This window comes from Neomonachus schauinslandi, chromosome 3, assembly GCF_002201575.2.
Source record: "Neomonachus schauinslandi chromosome 3, ASM220157v2, whole genome shotgun sequence".
NCBI classification, from domain to species: Eukaryota; Metazoa; Chordata; class Mammalia; order Carnivora; family Phocidae; genus Neomonachus; species Neomonachus schauinslandi.
In genome coordinates, this window is record NC_058405.1 from 98,453,445 (window position 1) to 98,471,022 (window position 17,578).

Genomic DNA, 17,578 nt, shown 5'->3' on the forward strand with positions numbered 1-17,578 from the left:
CAAAGACACTGCCCAGATTGAAAGTGAGGGGGTGGAAAACCATTTACCATGCTAATGGACACCAAAAGAAAGCTGGGGTGACAATCCTTATATCAGAAAAATTCGATTTTAAACTAAAGACTGTAATAAGAGATGAGGAAGGACTCTATATCCTACTTAAAGGGTCTATCCAACAAGAAGATCTAACAATTGTAAATATCTATGTCCCTAACATGGGAGCAGCCAATTAGATAAGGCAATTAATAACAAAAGCAAAGAAACACATCGACAACAATACAATAATAGTGGGGGACTTTAACACCCCCCTCACTGAAATGGACAGATCATCTAAGCAAAAGATCAACAAGGAAATAAAGGCTTTAAATGACACACTGGACCAAATGGACTTCACAGACATATTCAGAACATTCCATCCCCAAGCAACGGAATACACATTCTTCTCTAGTGCCCATGGAACATTCTCCAGAATAGATCACATCCTCGGTCATAAATCAGGTCTCAACCGGTACCAAAAGATTGGGATTATTCCCTGCATATTTTCAGACCACAATGCTTTGAAACTAGAACTCAATCACAAGAGGAAAGTCAGAAAGAACTCAAATACATGGAGGCTAAAGAGCATCCTACTAAAGAATGAATGGGTCAACCAGGAAATTAAAGAAGAATTTAAAAAATTCATGGAAACCAGTGAAAATGAAAACACAACTGTTCAAAATCTTTGGGATACAGCAAAGGCAGTCCTAAGAGGAAAGTATATAGCAATACAAGCCTTTGTCAAGAAACAAGAAAGGTCTCAAATACACAGCCTAACCCTACACCTAAAGGAGCTGGAGAAAAAACAGCAAATAAAGCCTAAACCCAGCAGGAGAAGAGAAATAATAAAGATCAGAGCAGAAATCAATGAAATAGAAACTAAAAGAACAGTAGAACAGATCAACAGAACTAGAAGCTGGTTCTTTGAAAGCATTAACAAGATTGATAAACCCCTGGCCAGACTTATCAAAAAGAAAAGAGAAATGACCCAAATCAACAAAATCATGAATGAAAGAGGAGAGATCACAACCAACGCCAAAGAAATACAAACAATTATAAGAACATATTATGAGCAACTCTATGCCAGCAAATTAGATAACCTGGAAGAAATGGATGCATTCCTAGAGATGTATCAACTACCAAAACTGAACCAGGAAGAAATAGAAAACCTGAACAGACCTATAACCACTAAGGAAATTGAAGCAGTCATCAAAAATCTCCCAACAAACAAGAGCCCAGGGCCAGATGGCTTCCCAGGGGAATTCTACCAAACATTTCAAGAAGAATTAATACCTATTCTTCTGAAACTGTTCCAAAAAGTAGAAATGGAAGGAAAACTTCCAAACTCGTTTTATGAGGCCACCATTACCTTGATCCCAAAACCAGACAAAGACCCCACCAAAAAGGAGAATTACAGACCAACATCCTTGATGAACATGGATGCAAAAATTCTCACCAAAATACTAGCCAATAGGATCCAACAGTACATTAAAAGGATTATTCACCACGACCAAGTGGGATTTATCCCTGGGCTGCAAGGTTGGTTCAACATCCGCAAATCAATCAACGTGATACAATACATCAAAAAAGAAAGAACAAGAATCATATGATCCTCTCAATAGATGCAGAAAATGCATTTGACAAAGTACAGTATCCTTTCTTGATCAAAACTCTTCAGAGTATAGGCATAGAGGGTACATACCTCAATATCATAAAAGCCATCTATGAAGAACCTACAGCGAATATCATTCTCAATGGGGAACAACTGAGAGCTTTCCCCCTAAGGTCAGGAACACAGCAGGGATGTCCACTATCACCACTGCTATTTAACATAGTATTAGAAGTCCTAGCCACAGCAATCAGACAACAAAAAGAAATAAAAGGCATCTGAACCGGCAAAGAAGAAGTCAAACTCTCACTCTTTGCAGATGATATGATACTTTAGATGGAAAACCCAAAAGACTCCACCCCAAAACTGCTAGAACTCATACAGGAATTCAGTAAAGTGGCAGGATATAAAATCAATGCACAGAAGTCAGTGGCATTCCTATACCCCAACAACAAGACAGAAGAAAGAGAAATTAAGGAGTCGATCCCATTTACAATTGCACCCAAAACCATAAGATAGCTAGGAATAAATCTAACCAAAGAGGCAAAGGATCTGTACTCAGAAAACTATAAAATACTCATGAAAGAAACTGAGGAAGACACAAAGAAATGGAAAAACGTTCCATGCTCATGGATTTGAAGAACAAATATTGTGAAGATGTCAATGCTACCTTGAGCAATCTACACATTCAATGCAATCCCCATCAAAATACCATCCACTTTTTTCAAATAAATGGAACAAGTAACCCTAAAATTTGTATGGAACCAGAAAAGACCCCAAATAGACAGAGGAATGTTGAAAAAGAAAAGCAAAGCTGGCGGCATCACAATTCCAGACTTCCAGCTCTATTACAAAGCTGTCATCATCAGGACAGTATGGTACTGGCAAAAAAACAGACACATGGATCAGTGGAACAAAATAGAGAGCCCAGAAATGGACCCTCAACTCTATGGTCAACTAATCTTTGACAAAGCAGGAAAGAATGTCCAATGGAAAAAAGACAGTCTCTTCAACAAATCGTGTTGGGAAAATTGGACAGCCACATGCAGGAGAATGAAACTGGACCATTTCCTTACACCACCACAAAAATAGACTCCAAATGGTTGAAAGACCTAAATGTGAGACAGCAGTCCATCAAAATCCTAAAGGAGAACACAGGCAGCAAACTCTTCGACCTTAGCTGCAGCAACTTCTTCCTAGAAACATCGCCAAAGGCAAGGGAAGCAAGGGCAAAAATGAACTATTGGGACTTCATCAAGATAAAAAGCTTTTGCACAGCAAAAGAAACAGTCAACAAAACCAAAAGACAACCAACAGAATGGGAGAAGATATTTGCAAATGACATATCAGATAAAGGGCTAGTATCCAAAATCTATAAAGAACTTATTGAACTCAACACCCAGAGAACAAATTATCCAATCAAGAAATGGGCAGAAGACATGAACAGACATTTTTCCAAAGAAGACATCCAAATGGCCAACAGACACATGAAAAAGTGTTCAACATCGCTCAGCATCAGGGAAATCCAAATCAAAACCTCAATGAGATACCACCTCACACCAGTCAGAATGGCTAAAATTAACAAGTCAGGAAATAACAGATGTTGGTGTGGATACGGAGAAAGCGGAACCCTCCTACACTGTTGGTGGGAATGCAAGCTGGTGCAGCCATTCTGGAAAACAGTATGGAGGTTCCTCAAAAAGTTGAAAATACAGCTACCATATGACCCAGCAATTGCACTACTGGGTATTTACCCCAAAGATACAAATGTAGGGATCCGAAGGGGTATGTGCACCCCGATGTTTATAGGAGCAATGTCCACAATAGCCAAACTATGGAACGAGCCAAGATGTCCGTCGACAGATGAATAGATAAAAAAGAGGTGGTATATATATACAATGGAATATTACACAGCCATCAAAAGGAATGAAATCTTGCCATTTGCAATGACGTGGATGGAACTGGAGGGTATTATACGGAGTGAAATAAGTCAATCAGAGAAAGACATGTATCATATAACCTCACTGATATGAGGAATTCTTAATCTCAGGAAACAAACTCAGGGTTGCTGGAGTGGGGGGTGGGGTGGGAGGGATGGGGTGGCTGGGTGATAGACATTGGGGAGGGTATGTGCTATGGTGAGCGCTGTGAATTGTGCAAGACTGTTGAATCACAGATCTGTACCTCTGAAACAAATAATGCAATATATGTTAAGAACAACAAAAAAAAAGAAGATAGCAGGAGGGGAAGAATGAGGGGGGAGGAAATCGGAGGGGGAGATGAACCATGAGAGATCATGGACTCTGAAAAACAAACTGAGAGTTCTATAGGGGAGGGGGGTGGGAGGATGGGTTAGCCTGGTGATGGGTATTAAAGAGGGCACGTTCTGCATGGAGCACTGGGTGTTACACACAAACAATGAATCATGGAACACTACATCAAAAACTAATGATGTAATGTATGGTGATTAACCTAACAATAAAAAAATTCTCAAAAAAAAAGTCATTTACTACTATTTTGTAAGAACTCTTCTTGACTTTAATTAAAATAAACATCAGAGGAAGCTTCCTATGCATGAGAAAGCATTTATGAGAAACCAATATAAAACACATTGAAAGCATAAATAAAGTGAGAATGTCCTCTGTTTAATTTTCAACATTGTTTGAGATGTTGTAATACAACTAGCAGATGAAATAAGATGTGAAAATGAAATAAATGATACAAATATTGAAAACAATATGGAATATAAAAACGATTACTCACAGAATTATGTATACCTAGAACAATCAAGAAATATAAGAAAATCTTTTTAAATTCAGACTGTATTAAGGCAGCTGAATATAAGGTAAACATAAAAATACAACAGTGCTTATTTATACTGTACATTAACAGGAAAGAAAAGTAGAATAAAAATCTCAAAACTCTTCTTGTTTTTTGAGAGAGAGAATCTGTTTCACTGAGGTGCCCAAGGGCCAATGAGACACATATGAAACAAACTAGTACTACATTGGAGAGAGCCTCCGAAATTGCAGTAAGAATTCCCCACAAGTCAAACATCGACAGAACTTGGCTTTTCCATCAAGTTGGTCAGTCCCACTCTCCATGTTTCCTATGTTTCAGTGGGTCATTTCAAGTTGTCTCCAAATGTGTCATCTCCTTCCAGCATAGAATTAATTACTGTATGTTGATGCAACATTTGAACCACCTCCCGCTCCCACTCTGGCCTTTTAGAGGCAGAGAGATCCATGTCCAAGGTACGCAGGCAGCTCAAAAACCCTGAAGGCTCCTCTTTGATGTGGCCTTTTTGTTTCACTGACTCATTCCTGGAGAAAACATGCTGAAGTTGTTGAAAGATCAGTTGAGATCTCTGCAGCGTAAGCAATAACATGCGGCTTTACGACGTCTGCATAAACACAGAGGCACCGAGAAACAGGGAGACCTGGATAGTGAGTGGTCTTTTTGATAGCAGGTTCATAATCTGGGTTCATATATATATATGAGATTTTATTTTATTTTTTACCAATCATACCTAAACCTCAGTAGCAAATGCTTCTTCATGATACTGATATTGGATGGAGTGGAGGCTGGGGGTGGAGTGATGCTAATAAAGATGGAAAGGGAGAGGAGCACTATTCCTCTACCATCAGAATAAGAAACAAGGAATCAGTGTTCCATGTGAATGAAGAGAAGAATCAAATCCATTTACGTGAAAAAAATTAAAAAATCACAACCCAAGACCTGAAAGCGTGTTAGTGATTTGTAAGTCTATAAAATCGTCCTGTTTAAAAGAAAGAAATGTGTTTCCCTCTGAAACATACACAGTCACCATACACTAGGATCCGATAAATATCAAAATCACGGAATCTATCGCTATGTCATTCCTTAGCTTTTGCTTCAATATCTGCAAATTAGGTTGAAAAGTGAATTTTCTTTAAGCGCCTACTGTTGTTCTTTGTTGCAGCAAGAGCTCATTAAACTTCAAAAAGGGAACATGGCCATTTGCAGTGAAACTGCAGGACTAATCCTACCACATTATCTGTATCATGCAACAAACTTAGGATCATTATAGTTTCATGAGCTACAATAAAAATTGCTCATTAATTATTCATAGTCTGTTTCCAGTATACAGAATAAAAAAAAAATACACAAGAGAAGCAGAAATGCTGTTATCCTAAACATTTAGATAGGTCAACAGAAGACTCAGCTGAGCTGGAAAACATCAGATTGCAGAGCTCCTAATAGCACTGATGGCTTGAGTGCCTCGAGAGTATCACACCTCCTTCCCTACATGCTGTCAAATGTTCCCATTACCTATTGTCACTCTTAAGCCCCAGGGAAACACAACATCAAGGTTATCCATCCTGTAGGCTGACGGACTCAGCCCCAACCTGTATGTCAAGGAGCATGCTGAAAGCAGATCTTTAAACAATCAAATTGGCCTTCCTAAATATCTGGCCATGAATGTGGCATATTATTTTCATTAACATCTAACTCCCCTACCTGACTCTAAGCTTCATGGGCTCAGGAGCAGATGGAATCATTCTGCTCATCACTGTAGTCTCAGAATCTGGAATAGCGCCTGGCACACAGAAGACAATAAATACTTATGTTGACTAGATCATAGAATAAGAGTCTCTCCACTTTATGCACCTATGAGATGGGCATAATTCCTGTAACCATTTCTTCATTGCTGGGCGTTTAAGTGTCTTCTTACACTGTAATACTTTAAGCTTTGTGCAGTGGCAGTATCGTAGCCAATGAGGTTTATCCGAGGTGCGATTATTGCTAATTGAAAACTTTACATTGTAATACTTTAAGATTTTTTTTTTAATTTATTTATTCGACAGAGAGAGAGACAGCAAGAGAGGGAACACAAGCAGGGGGAGTAGGAGAGGGAGAAGCAGGCTTCCTGCTGAGCAGAAAGCCCGATGTGGGGCTCGATCCCAGGACCCTGGGATCATGACCTGAGCCGAAGGCAGACGCTTAACAACTGAGCCACCCAGGCACCCCGGCATTGTAATATTTTAAATATTGGTGTGATGAATATCTTTATTCATGTGATTTCTCCATATTTTGGGTTCCCAAAAGGAGAATTGGTGGGTCAAAAAATCAGAACATTTTTATGGTTCTTGATATGTAATGCCAAATTATTTATGGATGAATCATATCACAAGTAAAACATGGAAGAACAAATTTTACCACTGGCTCATAAATATCAGCCATTAAAAATGTTTTTTAAAGTACTAGATAACTTAAGGGGAAATTAGAATGCTTGCTCATATTTTGCTGTAATTTGAATGTCTTAATTTGGCAAATTGAGTATTTTTCTCTGTTTATTTAAGTAATCGTATTTTCTCTTTGGTGCCAGGGAATGATCGGGTCATGGCTTTTCCTCTGTGTGTGGGAGCCTTTCTTAGATACTTAAACTTCGGCACCATAACTTCTCTGCCAATTTCATTCCTTTTGCTTTAAATACTCTTTCTCAAGAATACAACAGGACTCTTGAAAGCTGGAGTTTAGGTGATACTTCTATTGGCCAGGGATCTCATTACTATATGGGCTTATACGATAAGGAGTCGCTCTGGCTCATCTTTTGGGTCCCTCATGGTGGTCATCTAGATTATTTACATGTGTGTTGATAAACACCATTAGAGGTTTTCACTCTGGAAGAATTAGTGAGTTATTTTACAGAGTCAGGCACGTTTTATGGACCAATAAGTACTAACCTAAGTAAGTCATAGTCAGGGACCAGCCGACGCAAAGAAATCCTATACCTATAAAAGTTTCAGTGGTAATACAATTGAAAGCTGTCACCAAATCCTGTTATCTATCTGGGTAGAAAAGTGCTCAACAAAACAGTGATAGCCCAGAAGGTAGAGAGCTGAATTAAGGCCAACAAAAACCTTTGAGTACATGGCAGATTCAAGATAATAGCTGAGTGATAAAATAAAACCTTCCCAGAAACCCAAGTCTTAATAAAATTGCTCTAAAAGTGCTTTGGGGCTACTGGTCTATTTAACTTCTTCGTGTTCCTAGGGCTCGAGGACATTTGGTTTTGGTAGTAGGTACATTTACTGATGTGTCGGCAATCGGGACAACTGGTAATGGGGCTCAAAGTGGAATCTGGTTTGTATAGCCTCACAAAGGTTGCTATTCTTGTATAAATATTTACATATGACTTCTAAAACAAAGCAATCTGTCATTGTTCTAGACACCCATTGCTTAAACACTTGGAATGAAAGATTCCAAGAATACCTATAAAACTATTTTAGATTTCAGAGGTCAAAAATTCTCAAAGCTAATCCAAGGTATGCTTGGTAAAGCTAAATGTTTACCTCTTCCTTTGTTTCTATTTGGCTGGACAATGGTTGATAAGAAGAGAAAGAGCATTTATCTTAAAAGTGCTCCTTTTCAAGAATCATTTAAATAAACAGAGCTAAATGTCAACCACATTCTACAAATAAGTTAATTTCAAGGGGGGTTCCTTTTTGTCTCCCATTGGAGATCACAGTTGAGCAGGGGAAAGGAAGTGAAGTATAATGGTGAAGAGCATAGATTGGAGACAGGCAGCCCCAGTATAATCCCAGTTCTGCCTTTCTTAACTGTATAATTGGGGATGCGCCATCTAATTCTATATCCCTCAGTTTCCTCATCTGCAAAATAAGGTTGATAATGATACTACCTCACAGTGTTGTTGTGAAGAGGAAGTGGGTTAAAATGTAAAAACCCTTCAAAGCAGTGCCTAGTATATAGAACCATATATTTTCCAATATGTGATTACGACTATCTCAAGAGTAGAGTTTATATAACTGTGTTCTCTAATACTCGACATTACTGCAGCACATAGTAGCTGATCAATAAACAATTGCTGAATGAACAGCTGACTATAAAGGATTTTGTAATAGAATTTCTTTAAAGGACAACATTTCCTTGTACCATCAAAGCATGACAATTCAATACAGGACTGACAGACTGTTTTCAGAAACAATTCCAGAGTGCAGAATATGTGCACCTCTATGCATCAACAGAATGAATAATGAGAGAGCAATGAACAATATTAAATAAGAGACAAGTAAGAGTTTTAATGCAAATCCAAATGACTTTCTATTAATGCAAGTACTATTTTCTTGGCATAGCCCCGGGCTGCCCTTCTACTCTTTTTTTTTTTTTTTTTTTAAAGATTTTATTTATTTATTTGAGAGAGAGAGAATGAGAGACAGAGAGCATGAGAGGGAGGAGGTCAGAGGGAGAAGCAGACTCCCTGCCAAGCAGGGAGCCCGATGCGGGACTCGATCCTGGGACTCCAGGATCATGACCTGAGCCGAAGGCAGTCGCTTAACCAACTGAGCCACCCAGGCGCCCCTGCCCTTCTACTCTTTACAGATAAAGCTATGACTATAACACCATCTGGGATAGGTCAAGACCAAGTGGAGATTCTGAGCTCATCCCTGATTACTCCTTTATTCAAGTGGGGGTTAGAGAGTGGGTGGGAAAGTTTCAGGGAAAGATTTTCAAATGACACAGATTCACTAATAAAATGCTCAGGAGCTGATTTAGGCCTATTTAATCTCCAAGACATCTGAAACAACACAACATCTGTAATGACTTCTTATCCTGGAAAACCCCAGAGAATTTTACTTTTTTTTTTTAATCCATGTATTTAGCAGTCACATCACTCATTACTGAAATGCAGTTCTTGTTTCTAGAGTAAGGGAGAGAAATGTTTTTAATAGGCACCACAAGATAATGAGATGACTAGACACACAGCTCCCATCATTGAAAACGGAGACAGACCAGCTTTACCAAGTTGGAAGAGGGCCAGCCTCTACAGCACTCACCATATGCTGGGTGTGGCATCACCAGCTTCCTCCTTGGACAGAAATGGAATAAGAGGCTGGGTAAGTATATGAGTGAGGTAATGAGTGAATGATTAAATGAACAAATACAATAAAGTTAGAGAGGATATTGGCCTCCAAAGAGTTTAGTAGAAAGAGGCAGGCCCTCCCCCACTCATCAAATCTGCCAAAGAACGGATTCTATTTTAAACATTAATACATGGCTACTGGTTATCATATTGGACAGTGAAGGCTAGATGAGTCCCTTGGACATTTCTTTTCTTTTTCTATTTCATGGTGTTCTCTTCTCTTGCCTGCTACTTACATATTGGGGTTCCTCTTTGGCCCGCTGCTTTGGTGACTATGCATCCTCTCCTTGGCTGTCCTTGAGACACCTGATACCCTGCACCACCAAAATCTAACTTTTCATCTTCCCAGGTAAAATTGCTACTCTTCATGAATTTGTTACTTCAATTGCAGGCACTACCACCCACCCAGGCCCCCAAACAGGGAACTCTTCTTGCAGCTCATCTCTCTCACACCACCCCCATTGATGTGATTCTCGGTTCTTGCTATATTTATGTTTACCTTCCAATTATTTTTCAAATCCACCCTCTGCACCCCAACTACCATTGTATACTCTAAATGGTCATCCACTCTTTCCTGTATTTCAACTGACATTCTTCTAGCTCAGGAACTCTTAGTGTTGGCTACACATTAGAATCACAAGGGGAATTGAAAACATGAACAGTGCCTGGATCTACCCCAAGAGATGTGGTTTTACTCAGGATGAGCTGCGACCCAGGCAATGGTATTTTTTAAAGCTCCTCACATCACTTTGTGCAGACAGACTTGAGAATAATTCTTCCTGCTCATCTCTCTGGCTCTGGCTTTGTCCCCCCTACAGCCATACCCTGGAGAAGCACCAGGCTGCTCTTTCTAGAATGTTCATCTAGAAAATGAAACCCAATTCCTTAACTATCCCTAGCCTTCCTAGTTATGTCCTGACATTCTCAAACTCATAGAAGCAGACAGTAAGACGGTGGCATCCAAGTACTGGTAGGGGGTGCGGGGGGGTTGGAAGTAGGGACAGAAACTGGGACATGTTGATATAAAGTTTCAATTATGAAGGATGAATAATTTCTGGAGCTCTAATGTACACATGGTGACTATAGGTAAAAATACTGCATTGTATACTTGAACTTTGCTAAAAGAGTAAATCTTAAATGTTCTTATAGTACACATGCACACAAATAACTATATGAGGTGATATTTAAATTAGCTTGATTGTGGAAATCATTCACAACATATTTGTATGTCAAAACATCATGTTGCCTACCACAAATACATAAAATTTTTATTTGTCAATTATGCCTCAATAAATCTGGAAAAAATAAAAGATTTGATAAAAAAAATGAAACAAAACCAAATCATCACATATCCACTCCTTAAAAAATATGATTTTGAGATTAAACTTAGGTCTTCTCTCTCAGCTTCATATCACTTATTGTACTTTTTGTGTGTTCTCTGGGGACGCTGGAGAAGTTCCACATGTCAACAGGTTAGTGAGGACAAAAGTATAGATGATTCCTGGGGATGACCCCAGCCCATGTCTGTTCTCACAAGAGCAGGTCTGCTTTTTGTGGCCAAAGACTTGGGCTCTGGGGTCAATCTATCTGCATTTGAATTGTGCTCTTCCACTGGGAGGATGACTGACTTTGGTGAGTTATGTAAACTCTCTAAGTCAGTCTTATAATGGAGGACATTGATGTGCCTACCTCATGCAGTCCTTCTGAGAATTACATGAGGAAAACTAAGCAAGAAGTTTACATGGTGCCTGTCACAGAGAAAGCCCTGAATGAATAGTAGCCCCGTATTACTTTATGTCTTTTCCTTGTTGGAGTTAACAATAATATTCATTTGAAGAAGGGATTTGCCTGCTTTTAAAATACTTTGTGAAAGCGCTGTTCTAGAATGTTGCGACTGTAGAGAGTCCAACCTAGTTCTCCCTTGGGATCTCAGTAATCCGAGTTGCTAATGGATCCAGTGTTCTTTATTCTGCAATTCAGAGACTGAAGTCCACGCCTTGCCTGTTCACTAGAACCCGTCAGTGGAAAAGAAAACACCAACCTAGGACTCACATTTCGATGTGAGCCACAGGTGTTGGTGGGTGCCAGCTTCTGGATGGCATAAAAAGAAATGAATGCTCTTGCCAGTGTTGAGAATATGACTGCAGTATGCCTATTACAAATATTTACCTTTTTAGCTGGAATACCAGGGGACACTAGGGTTTCTGTTTGAACAGTGCTTTGAGGCAGAACTCATGGAAGCTACATGGCAAGCTTTGCATAAATAAACTCTTTTATGATTATACTTGTAACATATCATACCATCAGGCTGCAAAATAAAGCTTGGGGGGACAAAATAATCCCAGTTATTCACATATAACTATAGTTCCCAATACAGATTTGTAGATAACTTCACATAAAGTATAATAGGAAATTTTTTATTTCTGGCAAAATGCATCCATCAACTAGTGTTGAAAAAGTAGTATAATTTGGGGTTACAGTCTAGGGGCTATAGTCAATGCCTTTGGGGTCAAACAAACACAGGTTTGAGAAAAGTAAGGCACTTAGAGCATTTAGAACCTAAAATAGATGCTGTAAATTTTAACTCTGATAATAATAGTAAACTAATCATTAATAATATTATTCTCTAAGGGCATCTGACATAATTTTACCAATCAAGTAATTAGGTTGTATTTTTTCTATCACATTGTTTTTTTTTTTTTTTTTTTTTTTAAGATTTTTTTTTTTTTATTTATTTATTTGAGAGAGAGAGAATGAGAGAGAGCACATGAGACGGGGGAGGGTCAGAGGGAGAAGCAGACTCCCTGCCGAGCAGGGAGCCCGATGTGGGACTCGATCCCAGGACTCCAGGATCATGACCTGAGCCGAAGGCAGTCGCTTAACCAACTGAGCCACCCAGGCGCCCTCACATTGTTTTTTAATGCTGCTATTAATTTGTAATTTTAGATCAACCCTCAAAATACTCCCGCAGACTTAAAACCTGGTTTCAATAATTTTAATTTTCTCTTAGAAGTGAGCAGATCAACACTGAGCTATGGAAATGAGATTGAGGTGTCTGGATTTTCATGACCAGAAGGCATGATAACTTGTCCTCAAATTGTTTGATCTTGTTACCCTTTCTGCTGAATACTTTGAGTCATGCCAGAGTACAGAATGCCTTTTATTCAAAAGCTTCCAAAAGAGAGATTGCGTCGACAGTAATTCAGAGCAAGCTGCTGAAAGGCTATATTAATCCCAATCCTGGGATATTACACTAAATATTTGACAGGAATCCAAATTTTCATGAAGCCTTCCACTAAGAAGATAATCTTTCATAATTTTAACTGTGAAAGGGGAGGACTTGATCTTTTGAAATGGAAAAGGTGAGTCTAATTGAATTTCCTTCTTTGGTTTCTTATTAAAGATGGGTCCAGATTGAATCATATTCAATTAATGATTGTACTTGGGATATATTGTTCTTTTCAGGAGCTGAAAATAAGATTAACAAAGCTAGAAAAAAATGTAGGGGGCAGTGATGCCAATTCAACACTTAAAGGGCTAGGCATATGGAGAAGCAAAGACCTATTTTGATGCCATATGATTCCGGAGCAGGCCACTGTTCTTGACCAATTCAAGGACTGAGTGGAAAGCTGTGTGATACTGAGCATCACTTATGAGGAAAAATAAACTTACAAATGCTACAAACAATAATCAAGACATACCATTCTGACTTGCCTCTTCTCCTGCCTATCGACCCAAAACACTATGATCTTATCATTGTCAACTCAGTACACACCTGTGAGGAGCTCACTGCAGGCTACCCCCCCCCCCCCAGTTCCCAGGCACCACAGCTCAGGTTTAAGACTTACAGGTAAATTAGCAGAATTAGGCCAAATATTTTAAAACTGGGACTATCCAGGAACAACGTTCCTGTAATTATAATCTCTCTAAAACTCTCCCTTCCATAAACTTTTCTGGGGATATTTTTCTTCTACGTCTTAAAGACTGGCATTTTACCACAGCAGAACTTGCCATTTTTTGCTAATTGTCTCATATCTCTCTTTGTGTATTGCCTACATAGTGATGATGTAAGTGCTTCCAGGACAAACTGACCAGCTCTTCTATTCTTCAAGGTCTTTATAGTACAAAATACATTATCGGTGCTTAATTAGTACTTCTCTAAATAAAGCTGGTTTGTGGGGGTAGAGGGTGGGGGGAAAGAGGTGGTACAAGTTTGAAGACAGAATCTAGAATATCATTCTATCTCTGCCCCTTGACATCTGTGTGAGCCAGAGTGAGTCCCCATTTATAGAATGGGCATAATAACACACAACACTGTGATAATATTATGTGACATTTGTGCATTGCCTGGCATGTAATAAGGGCTTAATCCATACACACTCCCTTCGTGAACAGAAACACTGACTTAAGAAAGGTTTTAAAGTGTGAGAGGGAATGGACTATAGTACTCATGAGCGTGGACTCTAGAACAAGACTGCCTAAATTCAAGCCCAATTCAAAACCTCCAGCCATGGGATTTGGGGTTAAATGCTTAAGATCTCTGTGCCCCAGTTTCTTAACCTGTGAATATTAATTTGTAATTATTTGCAATTGTTTATTTTTGTAATATTTGTAATTGACCCCAAAGGCATTGACTATAGCCCCTAGATACTAATGATATCTGCCCCCGTAGACGTGAGGCTTAAGTGAGTTAGTGCTTTATATCCCTTATGAGTGCCTGACACAAACAGGTGACTTTAGTAATCACTAAGAATGAGCCTACTCAAGACATACAAATGAACTTGGTCAATTTTAAAGGTCTTTTAAAACTCTGGATGTATAGTTCTATGAAGAAATACACACACACACACACACACAGAGTTATCTGAGTTTAACTTTTTTTCCTTCCTCTCTTACAACTTACACATCTGCTACCTATGGTAAGTGAGCCTAATCAATTTATGATCTGCCATAACCAGCTAGGAAGCTGAATGTGAAAAGGAAAGCTGAAGTCAAACCTGATATTCAGTTTGAAAGGTTATTTATTAGAATATCAGTCTTGTATATTCATTAGTGAATTTCACCTGCATTTCTCTTCATATATACAACTTACTTATGCTGAAAGGTATTATCTGTATTATAGATGATTTGGTAAAATAAACAGATTAAATAGCAAAAAAAAAAAGAATATCAGTCTTCTCAGGGCACCTGGGTGGCTCAGTCAGTTAGGGGTCTGTCTTTGGCTCAGGTCATGATCTCTGAGTCCTGGGATTGAGCCCAGCACTGGACTCCCTGCTCAGCAGGGAGTCTGTTTCTCCCTCATCCTCTGTCCTAGCCCCCACTCATGCTAGTGCTCTCTCTTTCTCTCTCTCTCAAATAAATAAATAAAATCTTTAAAAAATAAAGAATATCAGTCTTCTGTAGAGATGGTCTGAAGGGAGAGCTGTAAGTGACTTGTCTAAGATAGATGTGCAAGGAGGAAAGGTCTGGACTCCAAGCCTGGCACTGAACTGAACTTTCAAAGAATCTTTCAGTCAAGTTCACCAATGTCTAAAATTTAGGTCCTTGCAGCAGAAGGGCTACGTCAGCGCAAGTTTCATTACTTAGCTAGCCAGCAGTCTTCACAGGGCCGGGACACAAAACACTTGCCAAGAAAGACTAAACACTACAAGACACTCGTTTTAGACCTACAGACACATGCAGGCTGAAAGTGAAAGAATGGAAAAGCATCTATCAGGCAAATAGAAATGAAAAGACAGCCAGATAGCCATATTTACATCATACAAAATAGACTTTAAAGAGAAGACTAAAATAAGAGACAAAGAAGGACATGTATAATTATAAAGGGAACAATCCAACAAAAAGATTTAACAATTGTAAATATTTATGCATCAACTATGAGAGTACCTGAATATATAAAGCAGAAAATAATCAACAGTAATACAGCAGAAGTAGGGGATTTTGATATCCCACTTACATCAATGGACAGATCATCTAAACAGAAAATCAACAAGGAAAGAGTGGCTTTGAATGAATCATTGGACCGGATGGATCTAACAGATATATTCAGAACATTCCACCCTGAAACAGCAGAATACACATTTATTTCAAGTGTACATGGAATATTCTCCAGAAGAGGATCACGTATTAGGCCACAAAATAAATCTCAACAAATTAAAAAAGGCTGAGGCATACCATGCGTCTTTTCTGACCACAATGCTATGAAACTAGAAATCAACAAGAAAAAATCTGAGAAGAACACAAATACACTGATATTTAATAACATGCTAATAAATAATGACTGGGTCAACCAAGATATGAAAGAGGACAAAAAATATATGGAGACAAATGAAAATGAAAATACAACAATTCAAAATCTTTAGGATGCAACAAAGCTGTTCTAAGAGCAAAGTTTATAGCAATATAGGCCCACCTCAAGGAGCAATAAAAATCTCAAATAAACAACCTAACCTTACACCTAAAGGAGCCAGAAAAAAAAGAACAAATAAAACCCAAAACCAGTAGAAGGAAGGAAATAATAAAGACTAGAGTAGAAATAAATGAAATAGAAACTAGAATGAATGAATAAATGAATGAATGAATAAATAAAGTAGAACAGATCAATGAAACCGGAGCTGGTTCTTTGAAAATATCAACAAAATTGATAAACCTTTAGCCAGACTCGTTTAACAAAGAGTGAGGACTCAAAAGAGCAAAATTAGAAATGAAAGAGGAAAAATAACAACCAACACCACAGAAATACAAAAACTGTAAGAGAATATTATGAAGAATTATATGCCAACAAACTGGACAACTTAGAAGAAATGGACAAATTTCTAGAAACATATAACCTCCCAAAACTGAATCAGGAAGAAATAGGAAATTTGAACAGACTCATTATCAGCAATGAAATTGAATCAATAATCAAAAACTCCCAACAAACAAAAGTCTAGGACCAGATGGCTTCACAGGTGGACTCTGCCAAACATTTAAAGAAGGGCCATATGCACCCCAATGTTCATAGCAGCAATGTCCACAATAGCCAAACTGTGGAAAGAGCCAGGATGCCCTTCAACAGACAAATGGATAAAGTAGATGTGGTCCATATATACAATGGAATATTATTCAGCCATCAGAAAGGATGAATAACCCAACTTCTGCATCAACATGGATGGGACTAGAGATTATGCTAAGTGGAATAAGTCAAGCAGAGAAAGTCAATTATCATATGGTTTCACTTATTTGAGGAATATAAGGAATAGCATGGAGGACATTAGGAGAAGAAAGGGGAAAATGAAGCGGGGGAAATCAGAGGGGGAGACAAACCATGAGAGACTATGGATTCTGAGAAACAAACTTAGGGTTTTAGAGCGGAGGGGGATGGGTTAGCCCAGTGATAGGTATTAAGGAGGGCACATATTGCATGGAGCACTGGGTGTTATACGCAAACCATGAATCATGGAACACTACATCAAAAACTAATGATGTACTGTACGGTGACTAACATAGCATAATAAAAATTAAAAAAATGAAATAAAAAATGAAGAAGAGTTAATACCTATTCTTCCCAAATTATTCCATAAAATAGAAGAGGAAGAGAAGCTTCCAAATTCATTCTATGAGGCTGGTATCACCTTGATTAAAAAACAAACAAAAAACAGATAAAGACACCAAAAAGAGATAAAAGATACCAAAGATAGATGAAAAGAGAACTACAGGCCAATATCTCTGATGGACATACATGCAAAACTTCTCAACAAAATATTAGCAAACCAAATCCAAAAATCCATTTAAAAAATCATTCATGGGGTCCCTGGGTAGCTCAGTATGTTAAGTGTCCAACTCTTAATTTCAGCTCAGGTCATGATCTCAAGGTTATGAGATCAAGCCCCATGTTGGGCTCCATACTTAGTGTGGAGTCTGCTTCAGATTCTCTCTCTCCCTCTTCCCCTCCCCCTGCTTGTGGTCTCATAAAAAAAAATAATAAAATAAATAAATAAATAAATAAATAAATAAATAAATAAATAAATAAA

At 38.4% G+C, this 17,578-nt stretch overlaps 1 protein-coding gene and 1 pseudogene across 1 annotated transcript in view; one reads left to right on the forward strand and one right to left on the reverse strand.

Annotated features, from left to right (window-relative positions):
- NCKAP5 (NCK associated protein 5) overlaps positions 1-17,578 on the reverse strand; it is a 792,873-nt gene that overhangs the window by 702,815 nt on the left and 72,480 nt on the right. The window lies entirely within an intron of this gene.
- LOC123324349 lies at positions 6,371-6,483 on the forward strand (annotated as a pseudogene).